The 25,582-nt window shown below is 35.7% G+C and overlaps 1 protein-coding gene across 3 annotated transcripts in view; it reads left to right on the top strand.

The window, feature by feature from the left end:
* The window catches only part of kcng1 (potassium voltage-gated channel, subfamily G, member 1), a 77,916-nt gene that overhangs the window by 8,584 nt on the left and 43,750 nt on the right, over positions 1-25,582 (top strand). The window contains exons 2-3 of one of the 3 annotated variants that reach the window (XM_055188613.2): positions 23,353-23,427; positions 23,545-23,689. The exons of 1 other annotated variant lie outside the window; for it this stretch is intronic. The gene's annotated coding sequence lies outside the window, so the exon portion shown is untranslated. The remainder of the gene's footprint in view (positions 1-23,352; positions 23,428-23,544; positions 23,690-25,582) is intronic. One more of the 3 variants, XM_055188614.2, reaches the window with a different exon arrangement.

The following is a 25,582-nucleotide window of genomic DNA, read 5'->3' on the forward strand; positions in this document are numbered from 1 at the left end:
CATCAGGAGATGTTAGTTCCCGTCTACCCTCACCTCATCAAAAAGCTTCAATCTTAAGCTTGCCATTATATAAAAAGCAAGCATATGTTTTCAGATGCTGCAGAAAGTGGTCAACATTCGTTTTAAGCTTTTTAACGGTTTTATTTAGCTGTTAACCTTTTTACTAAAATTTTTACTAAAATACACCCACCTACAGGATTATAAGGAACACCATACTAATACTGTGTTTGACCCTCTTTCACCTTTAGAACTGCCTTAATTCTACGTGGCATTGATTCAACAAGGTGCTGAAAGCATTCTTTAGAAATGTTGGCCCATATTGATAGGATAGCATCTTGCAGTTGATGGAGATTTGTGGGATGCACATCCAGGGCACGAAGCTCCCGTTCCACCACATCCCAAAGATGCTCTATTTGGTTGAGATCTGTTGACTGTGGGGTCCATTTTAGTACAGTGAACTCATTGTCATGTTCAAGAAAACAATTTGAAATGGTTTGTGCCATAGTGCATTATCCTGCTGGAAGTAGCCATCAGAGGATGGGTACATGGTGGTCATAAAGGGATGGACATGGTCAGAAACAATGCTCAGGTAGGCCGTGGCATTTAAACGATGCCCAGTTGGCACTAACTCAGATGCAAAAGCCGTTAAACACTAGCCTGGCTCCGCCCTCCTACATGCTTCCTCTTAATTTTCATTTTGCTTCAGTACTACGTCTGGGACTGCTCTGTAGAGTTTCGTTTTCTCCTGCAAAAATCTGCAGGACCAATCAGCGAACAGATAGGGGTGGCCAAGAACGATGACGTTGAGGTTGTGCGTCAGTTTGAGTGGTAATTCAGTAATGGCAGCGGAGAAAGACGTGAGAAAAGCTATTCGGCCCGTTGTTGCAAAACTGCCGAATATATAGAAGTCAAAGCCGGAGCAAGAACCAGGTTTGCTAAGTTTTGTTTGTCTGATTATTCTGACTTGTTGTTTCCCTGATTATTCTGACTTGTTGTTTCCGGCCGGTTCCGGTGCATGATATATGTCACGACCACACTTTAGCGATCGCCTATGGCAGATCCTGAGTGACTCTGGGCAGATCCAATAGTTTTAAACTTCAACAGAGGACCCTCCTTAACGGAAGTAACGCTTAGCAATGGAGCGTGGCCAGACTCTCTGTACAAATGCAATTAATGTACGAGAGTCTGGTTGGACCAGGCTAGCTAAACGATACCTCTGTCAAGAATTAGTTAATAATATTGACCAAATCCGCTCGGCACGTATTATATGTTTATCAATTATTTTTGCTTCAAATTCGCTTAATTCCGACTTTAGGCTGTTCTGGAATACGGTTTTGTTGGTTAAATCTGTCAAAAGGCACGTTTTTCAGCAAAGTCCTCTAAGTGCACAGAAGACCAATTGGATGAACGAAGGCACACATACGTCAATTTAGACTATTCATAAAGAACAGTGAAGAGAGACTGGAGACATTTTTGCATGTACTTAAAGGGTTTTGGAGCAAAAATTATATTTGTGAAAATAATTTCAATTATCGACTCATAACCCTGAAATTATGAACATAAGAGCCTGATAAAAAAAATACTGTTAGAGTTTAGCCTCAGCTATGCAAATCTATAGCTATATGTAAATGTAAAGCTTGAATGCAGTGTAAGTTGCTTTGGATAAAAGTGTCTATCGTATGTGATTGTAAATGTCACACTGTATATGTCACTGCAGTGACCTGTAATGTAATCTACAGCTTTTTACCCTATTTACAATCTGAGTACAAAAAGTGTCATGCACTGTAAGTCCTCAACATAATATTCAAAAGTAACAAATGTAGGAAATAAAGCGTGTTAAATTCTAAGAAAGAAATCCTTTATATATGTGCCTGCAGGTTGTAGTCAATAATGATGAATGGGGTTATTTTGCGCTTTCGCCCCCTGGTGGCACAAAATATGTGTTTATGTTCTTAATTGAGTCTTTAGATTGATTTAACCTGATATAAGCCTGAAGCCGTGTTTGTTTACTTATTCTTTCATATAGTGCAGCTAACAGTGAATCTCAAAAAACTGATGAGATTTACCTGTAGAAGTCAATAAAGGAATATAGTTACCCAAAAATGAAACCACTTGACATTATTTATACTCATCCTCAGGTTGTCCCAAAATCTCTATGCTGTTTTATCATGGACAAGAAAATGAATACTTCATGAGATTATTTATGCAACTATTTTTTCATAGTTTTGATTTGACAACAAGAATGACTTCTAACGTTGGTACAAACAGACAGAGCTTGATGTGACTAAAATGAAGGAAATAATTTGATTAATTCTTATTATCTTTTGTATTCAGAAAGTAAAAGCAGAAGAATTAAGACATCATCATGATGGTGAATACATAGTGTCTAATGATTTGTACACCAACCATTGGGTTGTAATGTAACTAGTATGCGTAGTTGTTTCAACCAAAAATGCTGGGTTATTTTAACTCATTGTTGGGTCAAAAATGGTTTAAAAATAACCCAGCATTTTTTTAAATTATTATTATTATTTTGAGTTCATCAATCTTTAAAGCATTCATTGTTTTTTTTTTGTAACCATTACGTGTCTGATAGTTGTATACGCAGAGGATCCATTGCTTCAACAAGTGGCGAAAGAATAACATTTCATTAGTAAATGTATTAATTAATACATAATCCAACAAATTGTTGATGTTGAAGACGTGCACATTCCACTCACAGCCTGTAGAGGGACTTCCAGTCATAGAGAACTTGAGACATTTCTGTCCATAACCCAAAATCTCTGGGACACAATCTGAATCCTTTTGATACAACCCAGTGAATTCACAATGAACAAAGCCATCAAAATTCCTCAAGAGCTGCTTAAGTAAAACATTTGATTTACTGTAGATGAGTTTCTCTGCTCTCCTCCTGCCCTCTGTAGATCATTATTTTCACCATTAAGCATGCATCCGTTGCCTGTGAGGCTTTGGTTTCCATCAGCTTTGATGTAGTTTAGTTGCCGCTCATTATCGACAGGCTAAACTCTCACCCCATGTCCGCCCTCCACCCACCCGCATGTTCACTTTATTTCTCCAGTCTGTTTATTTTACATAACATGCATCTTTACAGGGCGTGCATGTTAATATCATATCATTTGCATCGTGATAGATTATACCACTTATATAATCTGCAGTTTATAACAAGTCTTGAAGAATTGAATTGCATCAGCTTGTCCTATCAAAGTACAAAATACAGTCCTGTGTTGTTTTAACCCATAGTTCCACAGATAGAGCATTTTCTATTTTTATTTAACTCAGTCGGGTAATTCTCACGAAATCCAGACTTAGAAGGTGTCCAGCATTAGAGTTATTTAAAGGCAATTTTTTTGCACATATAAGATTAAGGTCTGAACTTACTATAACCATTATTTTTAGAGGATTTTAAAAAATAGAATTTTTTACATTTTTTAGATTATCATTATCAAAAATGATAATTACCGCAACATGATATTACATTACATATATGCATTTACAAACTCATGTTTCGGTAATGAGAACTAAAAAGTTGTCTAGGTACTATGACAAACAAAATTGCAACTTTTATCTGGAGAGAAAATCTTGAGTGTCACAGTCAATTATGTCCCTTCCAACAATTTCTTTTGTTGTTGAAAATGTTAGTTCATTGAGGGCTTAAACAATGATTGAAAATTGTTGTGGAAGATGAGAAAAGTTTTCTTGGACACATTTATATTCCTTATTATTATCTCTACATTTACCAATGATCACCAAACACCACATGTTTCTTTACTGTAAATGTTTATAGCATAACATACACTGAAGTTTTTTATTTTTTAGATTTTTTAATGATAAATATTGCCATGTCAAAGAACCCAAATCCAGCCATGGACACGTTGCGGTAATGACAATTTTCCCCTTAAATGTGGAAAAAACAACAAAATTTGTTTGTATTATGTCATTTGTGATCATGTGCAAAATAGTACATATTTTTTTTACCAAAATGTTTAATTTAACACACATGGAGCCAGTAGTGAGTTATGCTTTGGCACTATGTGTAGTAAGTAATGTTAATGCAAACCTGCTGTTGAAGTTATCTGACAAAAATTGACGTGTAGAGTAAAAATCAAAATGCCCTCCATAATTCTTTCTAGCAACTTAACGAAATGGTAACAGGAAAACATTTCTGAAGCAATTGATGAATTTACACAAAATAACATTACTCATAATTTTAAGTATTTGTATTTACAATTTAGATTATATATAAAATCAAGACTGTATATGAAGAGCTAAAAAAAACCCTGTAAGTGCGTCTGGCATGTTTTCTTATAAATGAGCATTTTTATCCGACTCTCAATGGATTCTGCAAACAAATCTGTATTTCTGAATGGCCTGAGGGCGGAATTAAGTGGTTTAAACGTATAATCCCATACAGCAAAAAAAAAAATCGTCAAAAGTTGGCCAAATATAGGTTTTAAATATATGCTAAATACATTTTAAGCTTAATTAAATGGATTTTTGAATTTTAACCTTCACATATCAACATATATTTTAAAATGTATTTTAGGGGCAACAAATACATTTCTACACTGTAAAAAATTTCCGTAGAAATTACAATGTTATTGCAGCTGGGTTGCCGGTAATACCGTAGTTTTAAATGTATGTTATTTGCTGGCAAGAGTTTGTTCAAAGTTGAATCAATTTTAAATATTGACAAGTCTTTATCTTTACAGAGTAAAACTGTACAATAACAGCCTCATGCAAAGCATTCTGGGAACCAGAAATCATCATCAACCTTTTTCTGTTTTTTGCTTCAGATTTTGTTTGCCAGAATGTTTTGCTTGATGCTGTTTCTTTAGTTTTACTCTGTAAAGACTTGTGAATGTTTGATGTTCATTTAACTTTGAACAAAATGTTGTCAGTAAAAAACATAAATTTAAATATACGGTAAATTACTGGCAACCCAGCTGCAATTTCTACGGATTTTTCTTTACTTTACAACCCATACAACCCAAAATATTTTTTCATGGCCAAAATATAAAAGTTTATATAAAAGTATGTATAAAATTTAATATTTCAAAATATATATTTCATTTTAACCATTTTCAAACCTGCTATGTTTACAGGTTTGTAATCAAAAGGTTTTGCTTCCAATGCAATGTGATTATAAATGCTTTAAAATAAAAAATATATTTTTTTAAATATACAAAAAAATTGTGGACAATACAAACATATTTCAAAAGATATTTTTTGGCCTTTTTGTATATTTTTAAATATATTTAAAATTATATTTGATTTTTTTTGCCATATGGGATATGCATTTGGTTAATATCACATTTTTGACTGAGGTGGCGTTTAGTGGCTTTTGCATCTGAGCTCTTGTAACTTTATAAGGAGTATTGAGATAAGAACTAAACACTGTCGCTGTCAGTGTTTAGAGAGACAGAGATATCCAATTAGGCTTGTTAAAGTAGACAAAGCCACATGACCATTGTCTTCAACACAGCTCTGACATGTGTAAAGTCACCATCTGAGTGATTTATGTTATGGTGGATTCATTACCTCTGCTGCTAATGGTGCATTGATCTTTACATTTGCTCTTATCTGTTCCTGTCACATAAATTGCCTTTCCATAGACCGGCTGCTTTGTGTCTGAAATGCACTGATTTAGTACAGCAAAGGAAACCCAATTGTGTTTGGGAAAGTGTGCAAATATCTGTACCAAAGGGATAGTCTATGCTGGTGGTAAGCAAATCTTAGCTCCGTTCTTCCTAGTAAAACTGGTTTAAAATTTGAGTTTTGCTGGATTAGCTAAAACTCTCTAATATTTTGTTTCTCTGAAATAGCAAGACTTAAGTGATTCCTGTGAATGAACAACATCTGAGCAATAATATTTTCATTTGTTTGTCTTTTTAGAGGTTTGTGGACATGCACATTAGTGTCACCCTGAGGAAATCAGATGATTGCTTTCCGTTATAATTTTTGTATTTAGAAATAAAACGGATGTTGTTTCCATGTTATCTTTTGTAGTCGGTTTAATTTGAGCATGTGACTCTTCACTGCCGTGACATCTTGGCTAAAATCTGCAGTGTACAGACTCTCTGCCCATAAACTACAGTGTAAACATTTGAAGGGAAGGATTGGCTGATCTCTGCACACGTATACATTCTGCTGTGCCGGGAGCCATCTGTCCTGCTGTCATCATCATCACTTCTGTGAGTCCTACACTCCAAAAACAGCCCATCTGATTGACTTTCATTCATTATGAATATTGTACCACTACTCCAATCACAGATTTTTATTTATAAAAATCAAGGTTTTTAATTATATTTCAGTTTCTCAAACAAATGTGCTACCAGGGCACCAGACATTTTGCCACCAAAATTTAAGAGTGTGCCACTGAATTTTACATCCAGTCGCACATGTGCGACCAGTAAATTTGACCCTTTTTTTGTGATGTGACACTGAATTTGAAACAGCACATTGTACTTTCTGCATCTTATCATCAAAGTATTTATTAGTAATACAGTGGAAATTAGTAGAAATGTGATTATTTGGTTAGCATGATGATTTACGGTGTGTGCCCCTAAATTTTCTGGTTGCGCCCCTAAAATTTTCAGTTGGGGGCCACTGTGCTCCTAGTGAAAAAAGTTAGTCTGGAGCCCTGGCTACAAATGGCTGCAGAGGAATAACCAAAGTTTGTGAGGCTCATGTCTTTGAGTTTTGGTCATTAGGTTTAGTTGCTGTTGTGTACGCTAAATAAGCTGACATCACGCCAGTTAAGATGTTTAGATGCTCGGCAAAACTAGTAGCAGTCATAATTCTAGTTGTTTTACGTTGGATTTTCTTGGACTGTTTATGATCTGGCACTGATAAAAGCACAGTGATAAACACAGCTGCAGGTGTTTACATGACCTTACACCTGTAGATATACACAGGGAGCCTTATATTTACATTACGTTCATGCATTTAGCAGACACTTTAATCTGAAGGGGTCGGCAAACCTGTTTTACGTGAGGGCCAGATTAGGTTTTGGAATACATGTGAAGGACTCATATTCTGTGTATATATTTATTTATCAGTATTTGTGACCCTGGTCTTAAGTCACATGGGTATATTTGAAGAGTTTGGTTCCAAAATGCAATAAATCCATATTGACTAATTTTGGTAAAAACGTGTTTTCTATACCAATAAAGTGACAGGATGAAACCACAATTTTCTGTTACAAACTTTCACATAGCATCTTAGGTTATAATAACTTTAAAAATTCAAATCCATAATTTGATTTCCAAAGATTTATTATAAAAACAAATTATTTTATCCACAAAAGGCAATAAATCCATGACAAGTTTTTTTTTAAATGCTATAAATCTATTGAATCAATATAAATGTGCATTCATCTTTTTCATGTTATATTCATTTAGTTGACTAGTGGTATACACTGATAAAAAAATAAACATGAATGGCATTAATCAAAACACTTACTTTGTCATATTAAGAACACTGTCATTGCTGCTGTCATCCTTGGGACGTTGTCGCTGAACTTTTTTGACAGCGATCAGCTGTAAAATGTTTTGATCTTGCTCGATTTTCGTTGACTTCGAGTAAAATAATGGAAAGTTTTTCATAAGATCCCCTGTGGTCAATGTGTTAGCATGACAGAAGCTTGATGCAGACGTGTGAGAACAAGCAACAGCCGGCATTTTTCCGTCTCCCGAGTGCCTCTCACGTAAATTATTAGATTTTGACGGCTTACGTTTCTTTCCCGTCACACAAAACCACCACAGGTTTAGCAATGCCATCAAAGTATTAGTTTGTTTTTGTTTGTTTGTTGATCACGAAGTACAAAGTAGATGAGGAAAACTAGGATTTCAGGTGTATTCAAAGCGCTACCATTGTTGTTTACAGTGCGTGGAATGGTGTGCTGTGATTTGTTGAGTGGCGTTTATCGCATTTTGAGAAAAAAGGGAGAAAAGATGACAGAATAACACAGCGGATATTGGATTTTGCGTAAAATTACAATTTACTTTTTCTACTGACCAGATACAAACTGATTTTGGCGGTAACAAATTTTTTTTTTATGGCGTTTATCGCATTTGGAACCAAACTCTTCATTTGTAGCAATAGCCAACAGTGCATTGTATATGTGAAAATGATTCGTTTTTCTTTAATGCCAAAAATCATTAGGATATTATTTAAGATCATGTTCCGTGAAGACTTTTAGTAAACTCCTTACTGTAAATATATACAAAAATTATGCAAAACTTCATTTTTGTGAGTGGATGCAGTTGCTAAAAACTTTATCTTGATAACTTTAAAGGCGTTTTTCTCAATATTTGGATTTTTTTCACCCATTCCAGATATTCAAATATCTCTGCAAAATATTGTCCTATCCTAACAAACCATACACATATCAACCCTTAGGACTGGTTTTGTGGTCCAGGGTCACATTTTCTCATTATAACGAGATATTATGTCATTAAAACAAGATGTTTTTCTCGTTATAACTAGACTTTATGTCATTAAAACAACATATTTTCTTGTTATAACAAGATATTATTAAAAACGACATCTTTTTCTTTTTAAATGTACACATTTTTCTGTATATTAAGGAGATATTATATAATTTAAATTACATATATTCTCACACTGTTTCATTAATCGACCCTTCAATGCAGAACTGCTTTTTGTAAGATCATTGGACATCGAACTGACCTGATTCATTCTTACTTTATTCTTTTCATTTTTACTTTTTTATTAATTTATTATGATTAGGCAATTTGCAGCACTGGGTTACCGTGTCTTTTTAGTTTTGAACAGATGTTATCTGGGAATAACAAACCTGCAAATGTCTCTACTGGACAATTAGAATCAAGCATTGTAACGAGCCGTGTTATAATGTATAGTTTTTTGTTTCTTTAGAAGTTTTATCTTGTTTTATATCAGCAAAAAACTTAAATTTTGTGTTTTTTGAATCACTGTTGCTTTTTGAAGGCGTCCTCACAAACATCAACAGATCATGCAGCTGAACACAAGACTAAATCACACGTGATCTGACACTTCAGATTGCCGTCATTCTTCGAGTCTCTTGACACACAAACTCACACACTGGTTAAAGTGAAGTGAGTGGGACGCTTTAATTACATAGACTTTTTCTGAGATTTTTAACACGGCCTTTAAATGTCTGTAATTAGCTGGAAGAATCAGCTGTCCCTCCAGCGGCACATTGTCATTAAACTCTTCATAAGAAAAGATGCTGCTTTGGGAGATTTTTAGACTAAATATTTAAAGTTTAACCTTAAATCTCTATTGCACGGTCCTTTAACCATGATGACTTATATCATCGTATGTTCACAGGATGTCCATAAGAACCTTAGCGCTCCTGGAGAAGTTTTCACTTAGAAGCTGATCTTTTTCTGACATTTTTATGAATCATTCTTACAAGTTTTACTCTTAGTGTTCTTATGGAGAACATGCGAGGTTAGCCCATCTGTAAGGAGCTGCTTGCTTGTCAAGGCTTCTGATAGTAACCCAAGTAGCTATCATGTTGTCTGCTAGCTACACTGGGGCAGCAGTGGCTAAGTGGTTCATGGTTGTCTACAAACCAGAAGGTTGGTGGTTCAATCCCCAATAAAGTGTCGAGGTGTCCTTGAGCAAGAAACCTAAACCCAGCTGCTCCCAACGAGCTGGATGGCGTCTTGCATGGCAGACAATGCCGTCGGTGTATGAATAAATGAGTAGTGAATGTGAAGCAACTTGTAAAGTGCTTTGGATGGCCATGGGTCTGTTGAAAGCGCTATATAAATGCAGTCCATTTACCATAAGCGTCAACTGTGATAAAATAAATAAGCAAAATATGGAACGTTGTACCTGGATAACGTCACTTGAAATTAATGCATTGCCTGGGTCAACCCCTGTTTGACTTCCACGAAGTTGAATAATGCAAACTATTACTGAACTGTTTGTCTATACTATACCTTTTCAACATTCAGTCATAAAAGTATCTTTATAAGCATCTTTTTTATTTCTTTATTTCTTTAACACCATACAAAAACTATGTTTGACCCCTTTCGCCTTCAGAACTGCCTTAATTCTACGTGGCATTGATCAACAAGGTGCTGAAAGCATTCTTTATAAAAGTTGGCCCATATTGATAGGATAGCATCTTGCAGTTAAGGGAGATTTGTGGGATGCACATCCAGGGCACGAAGCTCCCGTTCCACCACATCCTAAAGAGGCTCTATTGGGTTGAGATCTGGTGACTGTGGGGGCCATTTTAGTACAGTGAACTCATTGTCATGTTCAAGAAACAAATTTGAAATGATTTGAGTTTTGTGACATGGTGCATTATCCTGCTGGAAGTAGCCATCAGAGGATGAGTACATGGTGGTCATAAAGGGATGGAGATGGTCAGAAACAATGCTCAGGTAGGCTGTGGCATTTAAACGATGCCCAATTGGCATTAAGGAGCCTAAAGTGTGCCAAGAAAACATCCCCACACCATTAAACCACCACCACCAGCCTGCACAATGGTAACAAGGTATGATGGATCCATGTTCTCATTCTGTTTACACCAAATTCTGACTCTACCATCTGAATGTCTCAACAGAAATCGAGACTCATCAGACCCAGCAACATTTTTCCAGTCTACAACTGTCCAATTTTGGTGAGCTTGGGCAAATTCTAGCCTCTTTTTCGTATTTGTAGTGGAGATGAGTGGTACCCGGTGGGGTCTTCTTCTGTTGTAGCCCATCCGCCTCAAGGTTGTGCGTGTTGTGGCTTCACAAATGCTTTGCTGCATACCTCGGTTGTAACGAGTGGTTATTTCAGTCAAACTTGCTCTTCTATCAGCTTGAATCAGTCGGCTCATTCTCCTCTGACCTCTAGCATCAACAAGACATTTTCGCCCACATGATTGCCATATACTGGATGTTTTTTCCTTTTCACACCATTCTTTGTAAACTCTAGAAATGGTTGTGCGTGAAAATCCCAGTAACTGAGCAGATTGTGAAATACTCAAACCGGCCTGGCTTGCACCAACAACCATGCCACGCTCAAAAACACTTAAATCACGTTTCTTACCCATTCTGACATTGAGTTTGAAGATCTGGAGATTGTCTTGACCAGGACCACACCCCTTAATGCATTGAAGCAACAGCCATGTGATTGGTTGATTAGATATATGTATAAAGTAATTTTTGTTTTGGCTTTTGGCCAAATGCATCCAGAATTCTTGTTAAGGGCCCAGAATTTTCATTTCTGTGCATCACTAGACATGAGAGAGAGAGAGACCCTCTGAAATCATGCTTTAAAACCCTTGTGCAGCAAAGATTGATGACGAATCAAGTTTTAATTGTGAGCTTCAAGCAGTTTTTTCCACTTTGAAGCAGTTTTCTCTGGACCTGTCCATCAGCGCAAGTAAAAGCTGGCCAAAGTAGCTCATTATTTCTAAAGCAGGAGACTTGTGTTGTGCATGATGTGACGGTGACAGGTCACGCTGTGTATGTGCAGTAATGATTATGCTATAGATAACACTATGATACCCATAAGATAACAGTCTTCAACCTTACTGTCACTTATTACCAGAAATAAAAAGATTGTTCACATTTATCTGGTGCTGGTGAAGAGCCTGGGGGGAGATCTTGGTACTCCGTGTGTTGTTTTTCTCCAGACTGCCGGGATGAGAGACTTGTATAGCAAATAATCAAAGTAATTTCTCCCTTTTCTCTTACTTTCGTTCTATAAGTCTGTCTTGCTGTCTGTCTCTGTGTGTACAGTATGTCTCCCTCTTTTTCTACTCTCATTATTAACAGTACACTGTGAAAAATGCTGTAATTATGTAGCTGGTTGCAAGTAACTTAGAAGAAAAAGACTGAAAATGTTTCATGTTTATTTAACTTCGAACAAACTGTTGCCAGTAAATAACATAACCCAAACTTAAAATATTAATGTTCAAATGTTTTGTTTAAAAAATATGAAAAAAAATAGTTGAGGGAAGTCTCAGTTCATTATCGTCATTTGATGCTATTTCTCATTTTCATGTCCATCTAGTCCCGTATGATTGAAAAGTTTTCAAACAATAAGGTGTACAGTGACCAAAGACTGACAAAAAATACAAAAATAACTGATGAATTTGAAGCATAACTGATGACTTTGTATTGGTCTTTAATAATATCAGACCCAATGTGAATGCTCCAGACATATAAAGTTTATGATACTATTACTTGGCATTCGTTGAGTGAATTCTTCATTCATTTGAATAATATTGTCTTAAACTAGAAAAGTAAAGTTTCAATAGTGTGTCTTAATATTCACATGTTGAGATAATTTAGTCCAAAGAGTAATACGGAGCAAGCCACAACATCCCATAGGGCCAAGATAATAATAAAAGACGGCTATCTTTCATATTTACTACATTTCCTGGCATTAACATGATTACTGGTGTATAGCTTCTGAACTTGGACTAATGTACGTCCTGTTTTCCGTTACTAAATTAGAAATATTGTTATCTGGTTATTTCAAATCTGCGTTTCCTCTTTTTTTTACTGCCTTCAAGGCATGTGTAATTGACAAAATGTTACATTAATGCAAATGCATACACATCATCTGTATAGTTTTCTTTCTTCATCCAGGATTCTGCTCAGTTTGGTTTGGAGTTTATTGTGGACAGAAAAGCATAAGCATGCGGTTATTGAGTGTGACTGGATGTTACTACACTATATAATAATACTGTAGAAGAATGAGTCAATGCACTGAATCTCCACCACATGTCACATGTTTGTTACCCTCACTGTCACATAGCAACAATGCTGTATCCATAGAAACAGATTTAAACTTAAAACAAAATGTATTTTTATCCTTTTTCCCTCTTAAGCAAAACAAGAAGTCTTTAATTAGAAATGGAAGAACTTTGCGTCTCTAAATCGTTTTATGTAACACTTGAACTTGTTCTTAACAACGTAAAAAATAACTAGCAACTTGCACATGTGCATGTATATCCAAATCTCTTAATAAAAAATGCTGAGATTTTTAACAGCTGTTGGGTTTATTTTCCCATAAAATGCTTATATTTTACCCAACAATGGGTTAAAACAACCCAGCAAGTTGTTGGAAAAACACAGAATATGTTTAGTTACAACACAAATAACCCAACATTTGTAAAAATGTAAATTCATAAAAAAATTAAAGCAATTATTAAAGTCGATTTTTAGATTGCATTTAATATACAGAAATCAATCAGGCTAATGGTCTGAACCTAATTAACTGACAGCAATATAATGTCTATGTTTATGTGGTAACATCTTACTGGTTTTATTGAGGTAAAAATATTTGATATGACTGAATCAATGGCTGGGTGATTCTCACGAAACCATTGAAACACCACGGCACTAATGATTTTAGCTTTAAAATGTGTAATATAGTAACATTAAAAAGCATCAGAATTAACACAATACTGTGTTCTACCTTGCACAATGTGTGATTTCAACATAAGAATTTATAATTGTAAATTTTATCTCATTTTCTGCTGAAATTCTCATTACCGCAATGTGTCCGGCTGTATTTGAACATGCGTTATGTTGTAATTTAATCAAATTAACACAAAAATATTAAGAAAAAAATGAATGGATGTTTTGCTAGACTACTTTAGATGACAGAAAAAATATTTACTGAATATTCATGTATAATAATAATGAAGAAAAATTAGGAAAATGATGTGTCCATGCCTGATGTTCTCATCCTTCGCAACACTTTTTGAGAACAGTTTAAGCACAGATACAGATTTTTAATAAAGTTTTTGAGTGACCAAGCACATGGACCATTTTCCGGTGCGCTGCTCGGTGGCGCACTGCGTCTCAGTATTGTGTTTGCGATGTCTGATTTGTCTGTCTAATGTCAACGTATGGTCTTTGTCTTGTAAAAGTGGAAAGAGTGTAAAAGTGGAAAGATGAATGCTGGAAAAAGGGCAATCTTGATCTGGACTTTGGGGACGATATGTCTCTACGGATTATGTTCGGCCATACAAACTCCAACCGCACGCGGATCGCTGACAACATGCGATCTCACAGTTCCGTTTGCGCGTTTGTACAGCCGGGAGACGATCATGGAACTAAACTTCGTGATGACTCAAGAGTTGAAAACAAGCCAATTCAGAGATGTGCTGGGAAATATTCCCGATGAGTTGGTGAGAACCAAACGGAAGAAAAGAGGACGAAGAGGGGGCATTCGGAGACGATTGAGAAGACGATTCAACCGGCCTCCTCTGCCATCTATCGTTTTCAGCAATTTGCGCTCTCTGAACAACAAAGTGGATATGATAAGATCGCACACAAGGTACTGTCATGAATTTCGTGAGGCATCTCTGCTTTGTTTCACAGAAAGTTGGCTGAAGTCGGCGATGCCTGACTCGCTCTTTGAAGTCCCTGGTTTTACATTAGTACGAGCTGATAGAGACGAAGTCTCGGGTAAAAGCAAAGGAGGCGGTATTTGCGTTTATATAAACGATAAATGGTGCCAAGCGTATTCAGTAAAATACAAGGTGTGTGACTCTAATGTGGAATTTCTCGGCATGACTTTAAGACCTTATTATCTGCCTAGAGAATTTGGCTGTATTCTGCTGTTCGTGGTATATGTGCCGCCCAGTGGTAAAAAATCTCAGGCAGCCAGGCTGATTGCGGATCATGTTCATGAATTGCAACTTAACTACTCAGATGCACCTGTGATCGTGCTTGGCGATTTAAACCAATGCAAACTGGAGACTCTGTTGCCTGGATTTGAACAGTATGTGAAAACTCAAACAAGAAATCACGCTATTCTTGATAAATGCTTTGTGAACGTTAAGGACGCTTATGTGTCAAAGAGCATGCCACCAATCTTGAACTCTGATCACAATGTAGTACATATGATTCCAGTGTACAGGTCCAAACTTAAAAAAAGTAAACCAGAAAAGAAAATAATTAGATTGTGGACGAATGAAAGTGTACAACAACTGAAAGCTTGTTTTGATTGGACAAATTGGGACGTTTTTGAGGAAGAATTACTTGATGAAAGAACTATAATTTTAAATGACTACATCAACTTCTGTGTAGAGCTGGTAATACCTACAAAAGAGATTAAAGTTTACCCAAACAATAAACCATATGTCACTAAGGGTATTAAAGAAGTTATAAATTCAAGGAAAGTAGCATTTAGGAATAAGGATATTGTAGTACTTAAACAAGCAAACAGAGAGCTAAAAATTAAGCTAAAAGAAACCAAAGAAGTTCATAGGAAGCGTTTGGAGGAAGCCTTTAAAACTAATAACACAAAAAAGGTTTGGGATATTATGAAAACAATGACTGGTCTGTCACCTTCAAACAAACCCATTGTGATTGATAATGAATTTCGTTTTGGTAATGAACTAAACACATTTTTCACCAGATTTGAATCAGTAGGTACTTCTTCCAAATGCAGTGAAATAATAGGTACTGTGGCTTTATCATCATCTGACAGAATTCTGATTGAAGTTGAGGAAGTAAGAAAAATGTTTCAGTCTATTAACACGAAAAAATCTTCTGGCCCAGATGGATGTAGTGCAGGTCTCCTAAAGAAGTGTGCAAGTGAATTGGCTCCAGTATGGCAGTCAGTATTCCAAGCTTCAGTTGACACACATACAGTTCCTGTGCTATGGAAGACAGCATATATAAAACCATTACCTAAAATTTCATGTCCAAGAGAATTTAAAGATTTTAGACCAATAGCCCTTACTTCAGTAATTGTGAAATGTCTTGAAAGATTGTTACTTCAGCACTTAGTCAGGATGGTTAAAAACAAACTTGATCCTTGGCAGTTTGCCTACAAGAAAGGCTGTAGTACCGAAGATGCAGTTGCTGCTTTGGTGCATATCATCTCCAAACAGTTAGACAAACCCAATGTAACCATCAGAACTTTGTTCCTAGACTTTTCGTCCGCGTTTAACACTGTTAAAGTCAATACATTGGTGTCAAAACTTGTACAACTGAGTGTAAACCCCTATTTGATTAGGTGGTATATGTCATTCCTTAATAACAGAATTCAGAGAGTTAAGGTAAATAACACACTGTCATCTGCTATTACAACTAATGTTGGAGTACCCCAAGGCTGTGTTAGTTCTGCCATACTTTTCACCTTGTACACAGATGATTGTCGAACTGACAGGTTAAATCAGTATGTATTGAAGTATTCTGATGACACTGTGTTAATATCTGTGCTGCATGATGGGAACAGCCCTGAGTTTCATCAACAGGGTGTCACTAATTTGGTTGAATGGTGTGAGAAAAATGATCTTGTCATTAACACAGGTAAAACAGAAGAAATTATATTTGAGTCTACAGTAAATACTAATATAAATACAACGCCTGTTTTCATCCATAATAAAGCAATCAGACAGGTCAAAACATATAAGTATCTAGGAGTAACGATTGACAACATGTTGTCTTGGAATGATCATGTTGAGTCTCTTTGTAGAAAAACTAAGCAGAGAATCTTTTTTCTTCGTCGTCTTAGGTCATTCGGAGTAAGAAAACCGATCCTTCTCATGTTCTTCTTGTCTGTTATAATGAGTGTAATGCAATATTGCAACTGTATTTGGTATAGGAGTTTGCCTGTTAAGTTAAAAACAAGGTTATTTAACCTACTAAAAATCTGTTCAAAGATTGTAGGTCAGCCCCTTGTGCAGCTATATGAGTCAGCATACTATAATAATCTAATGAGACTGGCTAATAATATAGTTACTGATTCTAATCATGTTCTGCACAATGAATTTGAATTACTACCATCAAACCGAAGATACAGAGTTCCAAAATTTAACAAAGTGAAGCTGAAAAATTCTTTTGTGCATCAGGCAACCCTAGAACTGAATAAGACGCTTAACCAAAAGTCAAGAGTACTGTGATGTAATTGGAGAAGGGTATGTAATGTATAATGTGTCTTGTGTCTCTGTGAAGTGTATGTCATTGTTTAACGAATGTTAATTGTTGTAAACCTGGATACTGTGATGCAAGAAAAATTTCAGACTTTGTCTGACAATAAAGTACCATATCATATCATATCATCATATCATGGACCAGTTACTTCAAGATGGCTACCAGGTAAGATCATTTTTTTACAGTTAATTTAAAATATTGTCTTGTCAGACTGCTTACACGACATTTTGATTATCATTACCACAACAGATGCTTATTAAATGTTAATTTAATTTAATTAATAGAAGCATAATACTTTGATTTTAAATGCATGTGCAGAATCTCCAAATTATGTTCTTTCAGGTTTGTCATGTCATTTAAAAAAAATGTGTCAGTGTTGATGTTTTCTGACTGTTGCGGTAATGAGATTTTTTAGGACTAATTTTTTAAATTATGTTACAAAAAGTGTTAAATGATAAGTAAAAGTTTTTAAATTAATGTTCCCATTTACTCCAGACTTTGTTTTTCAATGTCTGGTGGGAAAAAAAGTAAATTTAAGCAATTTTTAAATTTTCATGCTTGACATTTTTAAAACCAAGTTTTCGTGAGAATCACCCGGCTATGTTGCACAAAATTTTCAATCCGACAAAATTGTACAGACTGATCTCAAGAAAAGTCGTGTTATAGTCACAAAAACTTTGATTATTTATTTGTGTCCATGGCACGAAATTCAGCTTTTTCGTGCCTTGAGCACGAATGTCTTTTTCGTTTCACTCGCTTAAATTTCTATAAATAGTTTTTGTGTCTGTGGCACGACATTCATTTTTGTGGCATTTTATGCATTGTTTTGATTGTTGTCGCTGTTAGAATCACTTTCTATTCATTTTAGACATCCTAACCCAAACCCTAACTCTAACCCCAACTACAAGTGAGAATAGTTTTAAAAACGGAAGAAAAACATGTGAAACCAATACATAAAAGTACATCCTAACCCAAACCCCAAATCTAACCCCAACCTCAAGCGACAATGATTTAAAAATAGAAAAAAAATGAGAAAACAATACATAAAATGACATGAAATAGAAAGTCGTGCCACAGACATGAAAAACTATTTATAGAAATTCGTGCTGAGTGACATTAGATACAGGTAGAATGTACATGTAAACATACATTTTATTCAGATTGCTGAATGTTCGTGCCATGGACACAAATAAATTAATCAAATATTTTGTGACTATAACACAACTTGCCGTTAAATCATGTTGAAAATTTTAATACGATTGAAGGTTATGACAATACAGTTTACATGGACCCTAAACATTGCAATCTGATTAAAATGTTGGTTTAAATGTACAGTCTACCTGTATATAATCCGAATTGAACGTTTGCGCAAGCGCACAACCATGGTTGCCAGATTTGCATATCAAAACCATCCCCATAAACATTCAAAACTAGCCCAAAAGCAACCCAATGACTATTCACAGTCCAAATACCAATAACTAATGAACAAAATCCTTTCATCCTTAACCCGCGGGAAAAAAAACAACACACGGAGACAGTTTAAACAGTAGCCCAAATCTCAACTCGGAAAAAACTTGGCCATGCCACGCTGTGGACAGCATCTCTCGTCGAGTTCATGCTTTATATCTGGATAAATGTAGAAAGTTGTTTTTTAAGAAGTTTTCAGATATAGGCAATGAAAACTAAATTTTTAAAAGGCATGCCGCTATTTTATTGCCTTATGTACCCTAATGTTATGAAAGTACATGAACGCCGTAGAATGTATAGCGCGTGATCCCATCACCTTAATAATGCCATTTCCTTGCTATTGCATGTTTCTGTGATGAGAATTATGTAATATGTAAATAAGAGATAAATATAAATGTGAACTTGAGCACAAATGTTCTGTGCATGTGCACAATGTATTTTTGCATCCGATTGAGAAAATACTACGATTCACCCGTTTACATGCATACTTTTCTCCTGCTGATCGGATCACATCGGATTACACCACCCCTTTCCATACGATCCAAATTTGCATCCGACCGACCTCAATCGTATTGATTAAGGTGTTTACATACAGGCTTTTCAATACGATTGAGCCGTCAATACAGATTATTTGCTTGCATGTAAACAGGAAGGCTTCATCCGAATCCTAAACTCCTGAAATACCTTCATAAAAAAATGGTGGCCATAAGCAGCTGGATCACAATTTCATGTAAATAAAATTATATTTTTACACCTTTTTTTATTATTTGTTATTAACCTAGCTTTTCGAATTGCTTCGAAAAAGTATTCTCTAAAATGCCACCACCTGCTGGTAAAAACATTGTAAAAGCAACAAGATCTCAGTCCAGTGAATGTCAAGCAGTGAATATTTTCTGTTTTCTTTGAGATTTTGTGATAAAATCCCATTTGTTCCCCTTTGTTTAGACTTAATATAATTTTTATTTTTGACAGTATATTCAGAAACAGACCTGTGTGTCCTCAGTCCCTCATGTCTGCAAAATCACTTTTGGTTACCTGGCTTTTCTAGTATTTATTTTTCCTAGAAATAACTTTAATAGTAAAAACTTTAAATGAGAGATCATCACCCTCAGACTTTGTTATGTTATATTAGTATGATGTCATTGGCAAAAAAATCAAATGCATAATGACTATTTTAGTCCCAGTCTGCCCTTGAGCCTTAATATAAATACAACCCCAAAACAGAAAAAGTTGGGACACTGTATAACTTGTAAGTAAAAAATGAATGGAATGATTTGCAAATCTCATAAACTTATATTTTATTCACAGTAGAATATAGATAACATATCAAATGTTGCAAGTAAGATATTTTGAAATGTCATGCCAAATATTGCCTCATTTTGGATTTCATGAGAGCTACACATTCCAAAAAAAGTTGGGACAGGTAGCAATAAGAGGCCAGAAAATTTAAATGTACATATAAGGAACAGTTGAAAGACCAATTTGCAACTTATTAGGTCAATTGCCAACATGATTGGGTATAAAAAGAGCCTCTCAGAGTGGCAGTGTCTCTCAGAGGTCAAGATGGGCAAAGAATCACCAATTCCCCCAATACTGCGGCGAAAAATAGTTTTCTAAGTTTCTCAGAGAAAAATTGCAATGAGATTGAAGTTATCATCATCTACAGTGCATAATACCATTCAAAGATTCAGAGAATCTGGAACAATCTCTGTGCGTAAGGGTCAAGACCGGAAAACCATATCGGATGCCAGTGATCTTCGGGCCCTAAGACAGCACTGCATCACATACAGGAATGCTACTGTAATGGAAATCATAACATGGGCTCTGGAATACTTACAGAAAACATTGTCAGTGAACACAATCCACCGTGTCATTCGCCGTTGCCAGCTAAAACTCTGTGGGTCAAAAAAGAAGCCATATCTAAACATGATCCAGAAGCACAGGCGTTTTCCCTGGGCAAGGATCATTTAAAATGGACTTTGGCAAAGTGGAAAACTGTTCTGTGGTCCAACGAATCAAAATTTGAAGTTCTTTTTGGAAAACTGGGATGCCATTTCATCCGAACTAAAGAGGACAATGACAACCCAAGTTATTATTAGCGCTCAGTTCAGAAGTCTGCATCTCTGATGGTTTGGGGTTGCATGAGTACGTGTGGCATGGGCAGCTTACACATCTGGAAAGGCACCATCAATGCTGAAAGGTTTATTCAAGTTCTAGATACATATGATCCCATTCAGACGTCGGCTCTTTCAGGGAAGACCTTGCATTTTCCAGCATGACAATGCCAGACCACATACTGCATCAATTATAACATCAAGACTGCGTAGAAGAAGGATCTGAGTACTGAAATGGCCAGCCTGCAGTTGAGATCTTTCACCCATAGAAAACATTTGATGAATCATAAAGATGAAGATGCGACAAAGAAGACCTAAGACAGTTGAGCAACTAGAAGTCTGTATTAGACAAGAATAGGACAACATTCCTATTCCTAAACATTGGTCCTCCTCCAGCTGTTCCTTATATATACATTTAACTTTTTTGGCCTCTTATTGCTACCTGTCCCAACTTTTTTTGGAATGTGTAGCTCTCATGAAATCCAAAATGAGCCAATATTTGGCACGACATTTCAAAATGTATCACTTTCAACATTTGATTTGTTATCTATATTCTACTGTGAATAAAAAATATGTTTATGAGATTTGTAAATAATTCCATTCCTTTTTTACTCACAATTTCTACTGTGTCCCAACTTTTTCTGTTTTGGGGTTGTATATCTAAAAACTGTTCCAATTTGTAAGCTGAAAATAACTTTGTTTTGCACTTCTCATATTATTGCACAAATCTTTCAATGCTTTCCTCACCTTTGTATGTCGCTTTAGATCAAATTATCTGCTGAATGTAAATGTACTGTACATTATGTGTGTAATTACTTCCCTTCCTTAATTTGATTGTTTTTTTAGCTTTTGTCTCAAACACTGTAAAGCGCTACTGCCTCTACTGAAATTACAAACCTTTGTCATTGTAACTTCATTAAATGAGACTCAGGTGGTGAAATTGCATTTGCAATGCAAATCCAGCATCTGTTTGATTCATTTCAGAGAGGTATTATGTTTGCATTGGATTTCTCGGCAATCAATACAAAGTCCAAGCGAGTCACAGGCCATGAGATTTACTCATTACTATAAGAGCATCAGTGGAATGACAATTATTTTTTAATTAAGTTGTTAATAATTATATTTACTCAAAATCAAAAGGGTTGTTTTGATCTATATTGTCTTTATATTAATTAAAGTAATTTGTAACTCACAAGCTTTATTATTGAACTATTTGTTTATGGCATACATCAATATTGCATTTTGTGTCTAATGTAATTTATCATGCAGTAGGACTTGAATCTTGATAAATGTTGTCACAGACTTTTTTATAGCTGTAATGGGCGTTTTACACGGTATGTGGCAAGTGGGCGAAAATGCTACGTGGCTACAGCTTTTTTCGTGTAGTGGAAGCATTTTGTGCAGCATGCAAATACGTTTATCTTCAACGGCGCCTACCGTGAAGAGCAATGTTTGAGGCTGGGGCAGGATTTTGGGTGCACAAGCAAGGCCTGCGGGCTCCGCCCCACCTCTATATCTGCCCACGTTTTTCCACTTTCCGCACATCTCCTATTGACACGCACATAATCGTGCATTCACATCAAAGTGAACAAAAGTCTTAATTTTAATGCAGACTGATCTCACGAAAAGTCATGTTGTAAAAATTTTTATTAATTATTCAAAATTCTGCTTTATTCGTGCCTTGAGCACAAATGTCTTCTTCGTGTAACTTGCACGAATTTCTATAAATAGTTTTTTGTGTCCATGGCACGGCTTTCTTTTTGTTTCATTTTACGTATTGTTTTCTCATAGTTTTTTCTATTTTCTTACCATTGTCGCTTGAGGTTAGAATCACTTTCTGTAACTTTTTTAGTAGTGCTGAGCAAAGATTAATCGCGATTAATCACATACAAAATAGTTTAAAGTAAAGTAATTTTTTTTTGCATAATATATGTGTGTGTGTGTACTGTGTGTAATTATTCTGTATATTTAACCACACACACATACATATATTAATTTCAGTGCATCTATATATAATTTATATATATATATATATATATATATATATACACATGTAAATGTTTCTTAAATACATACATGAATGTGTGTGTATTTATATATATACATAATAATTACACAAATCACACACTCTTATATTAAGCCAAAAATCACTTTTATTTTGTATGCGATTAATCACGATTAATCTTTGGCCAGCAGTAATTTTTAGACATCCTAACCCAAACCCCAACTCTAACTCCAACTCCAGGCGAGAATAGTTTTAAAAGCGAAAAAAAAAAACTTGTAGAAACCAATACATAAAAGTACATCCTAAGCCAAACCCCAAATCTAACCCCAAGCGACAATGATTTAAAAATAGGGAAAAAAGAGAAAATAATACATAAAATAACATGAAAAAGAAAGTCTTGCCACGGACACAAAAAAGTATTTATAGAAATTTGTGCAAGTAACATGAAAAAGCTGAATTTCGTGCCATGGACACGAATAAATTAATCTAATTTTCTGTGACTATAACACAACTTTTCGTGAGATCGTGTTTTTTAATGTAATGTTGATGGGATGCAGATATTACAAAAAAGCATTTAATAAACCTGCATTTATACTGCACATTGTTAGTACATTTACACAGTTTACACATCAGTTTACAGTGACAAAGCAACTGAAAGTAATATTTTTGGTCATTTTTGCTTTTACACGACAGGACTGTAAAATAGACGTACCAGGAAAGAAATGGTTTTTACTCTTGATCAGTCTTTGCTTCATCTCAAGTGATGCTGCATGTCATTCATGCCACGAATTTTTGCGGTAGTTTACAGTAAATTCTCTTACACTGCCAGAATCTTCACCACACGCTCAATCAAAGCTCATAACCCGCGGTGCAATCAACCTCTCTGATGAGACCTTCACACCAGGTACGAGTACAGAATCACAAAAGCATTTTATCACATTGTCTTCCTCACTCTTCCTGAGCTCATGTCAGCACGCGTCCTCAGTGTGTGTGTGTGTGTGTGTGTGTGTTTTCACCGCAGCCGGCTGTTTCTGTCAGTGAGAGTGATTCCCCCACCCATGCAGAAGCAACCCGTCCTCAGAAGATGAAGAGCCGGTGGAAAGGTTGTGACCCCGGATCAGATTCACCTGGGTGAATGTTCAAATGGCCCTCAGGGGCCAAGCACGGTATGTGAATGTTTTTTTTCACCTGAGCCGACACTGAAACAGACACCTTCTATTTGTAGCGGGTGTTTGTGTATTGTGTCGGTAAACTTTGAGCCTCCAGGTGTTTGTACTGTACTCTCAGGACAACAGACCTTACAATTGATTCAGTGTCCTCCAGCATTTGCAGTTATTTTTTAATAAACTACTGTTATTGGGGTTTTCTTTGATATCTAAAGAGATAGAGGAGCAATGTGTGGGTTAAAGTCAAAGATTATTTATCACTTATTTAGTTTGCACACGTGATGCTTGTGTGCGTTTTCCTATCTCAGTGTCACTTCCACACAGCAGCGTACGATTTCATGACAAGGTTTTCAATAATATAAAGTTTTAAATATGGATATTTTTCTCACAAAATCACATCGATTACCATCAGAAGGCCTTTATTAACCCCCTTGAGACGTGTGGATTACTTCTGTGAGGGATGCAGTAGCGGCTCGTGACTGCTCATCCGAGGGCGGTAATTCAAAATAAGTGTTTATAGTGTCATTTGTGTTGCTTGCGTTTTCAAAATATGTGTTTGTTGCGTCATGTAATAAAATAAAAATAAGTACCTGCTGCACACGTGTCAAAACCATTTATGATTAAAGAGACGCTCAGGTTCACAAAACACACGCAAGACACTCCCTTAACAGTAAACTCTGATTACGCATGAGATTATGCGAGTATCTGGCAAACGCGAGTGTCTTTTTTAATCATAAACCCTTTAGACGCGTCTGCCGCAGGCACTTATTTTGACATGACACGTGATGCACGGATCTCTCGATGCCCAGAACACATATTTTGAAAAAAGGAACCACACACATAACGAACTTCACATCGAGCGCCCTCGAAAAAAGAAGTCACCGGCCGCCACTGGAAGGATGGATATATATATATGAATTTTCTGGGCTTTAGAGTCAAAAGTTGTTCCCTACCTCCATTATGAAGCTTGAAAGAGCCAGGACATTTTCTAAGATCATATTTGTCTGAAAAAAGACAATCATGTACATCGTGGAAGGCTTGAGGGTGAGTAAATCATGGGTTAATTTTCATTTTTCTCTGGAGTATCCCTTTAAACATTTTGCAACTATAAAAGAACAAGATATAGCAATGCCATCATTTAATAGGTTTTAGTAGGCTTGTGTAAAATACTGTTGTGTGGGGGCTGGGTGATATCAGCATAACAGTTTGCTAATATTAGTATACTAGCTGTGAGGAACCAAATAGCAGGGTCAAAACTGCAGTTCTGTCTCCAGAGATGAAGAGGAAGACAGCATCCACGGTAATAATAACAGAATTGAAAACACCATTAGCTCATCCAACATTTCTCTCTTCTGTTGTGTTTGGGCTGACAACAAAACCAGGCTGTTTTTTTTTTTAAATTGGTAAAAAAAAGAAAAGAATCAGTTAGAAATAGCCAGGAATGCTTGAATTCTGCTAACCTAACATCTCAAAAACAAATGCAATTGTAGTAGGCCACCTATATGCGTATACAGAAAAGTTACATAAAGTTAATGGTATGCAAACATTATACTAGTGGTAGCAAACATCTCAGAGCTCATTTATGAATACTTAGCTGCAAGATTGGTCATTTACTATGCAGATACTGTGACGTGGAGGTCAGTCAATTTAATAAATAAAAAAGGATAATAATGATTAATAATAATATCATTTCCATTTTATAATACATTTTATAATAAAGTCCCATTATACATGCATTTTTTAATGTTCATTATAAACAATTTATCCATGTTGGTTGTTTTTTATTCATGTGCCTTCATAAACTTTCTAAAAATCTGAAAATAAAGACGGTTTTAATAACAACATAAACAAATGGCTTTCGTGGTCAACACGTAACTTCCGGTAAACTCCACT

This window comes from Misgurnus anguillicaudatus, chromosome 13, assembly GCF_027580225.2.
Source record: "Misgurnus anguillicaudatus chromosome 13, ASM2758022v2, whole genome shotgun sequence".
Classification (NCBI taxonomy): Eukaryota; Metazoa; Chordata; class Actinopteri; order Cypriniformes; family Cobitidae; genus Misgurnus; species Misgurnus anguillicaudatus.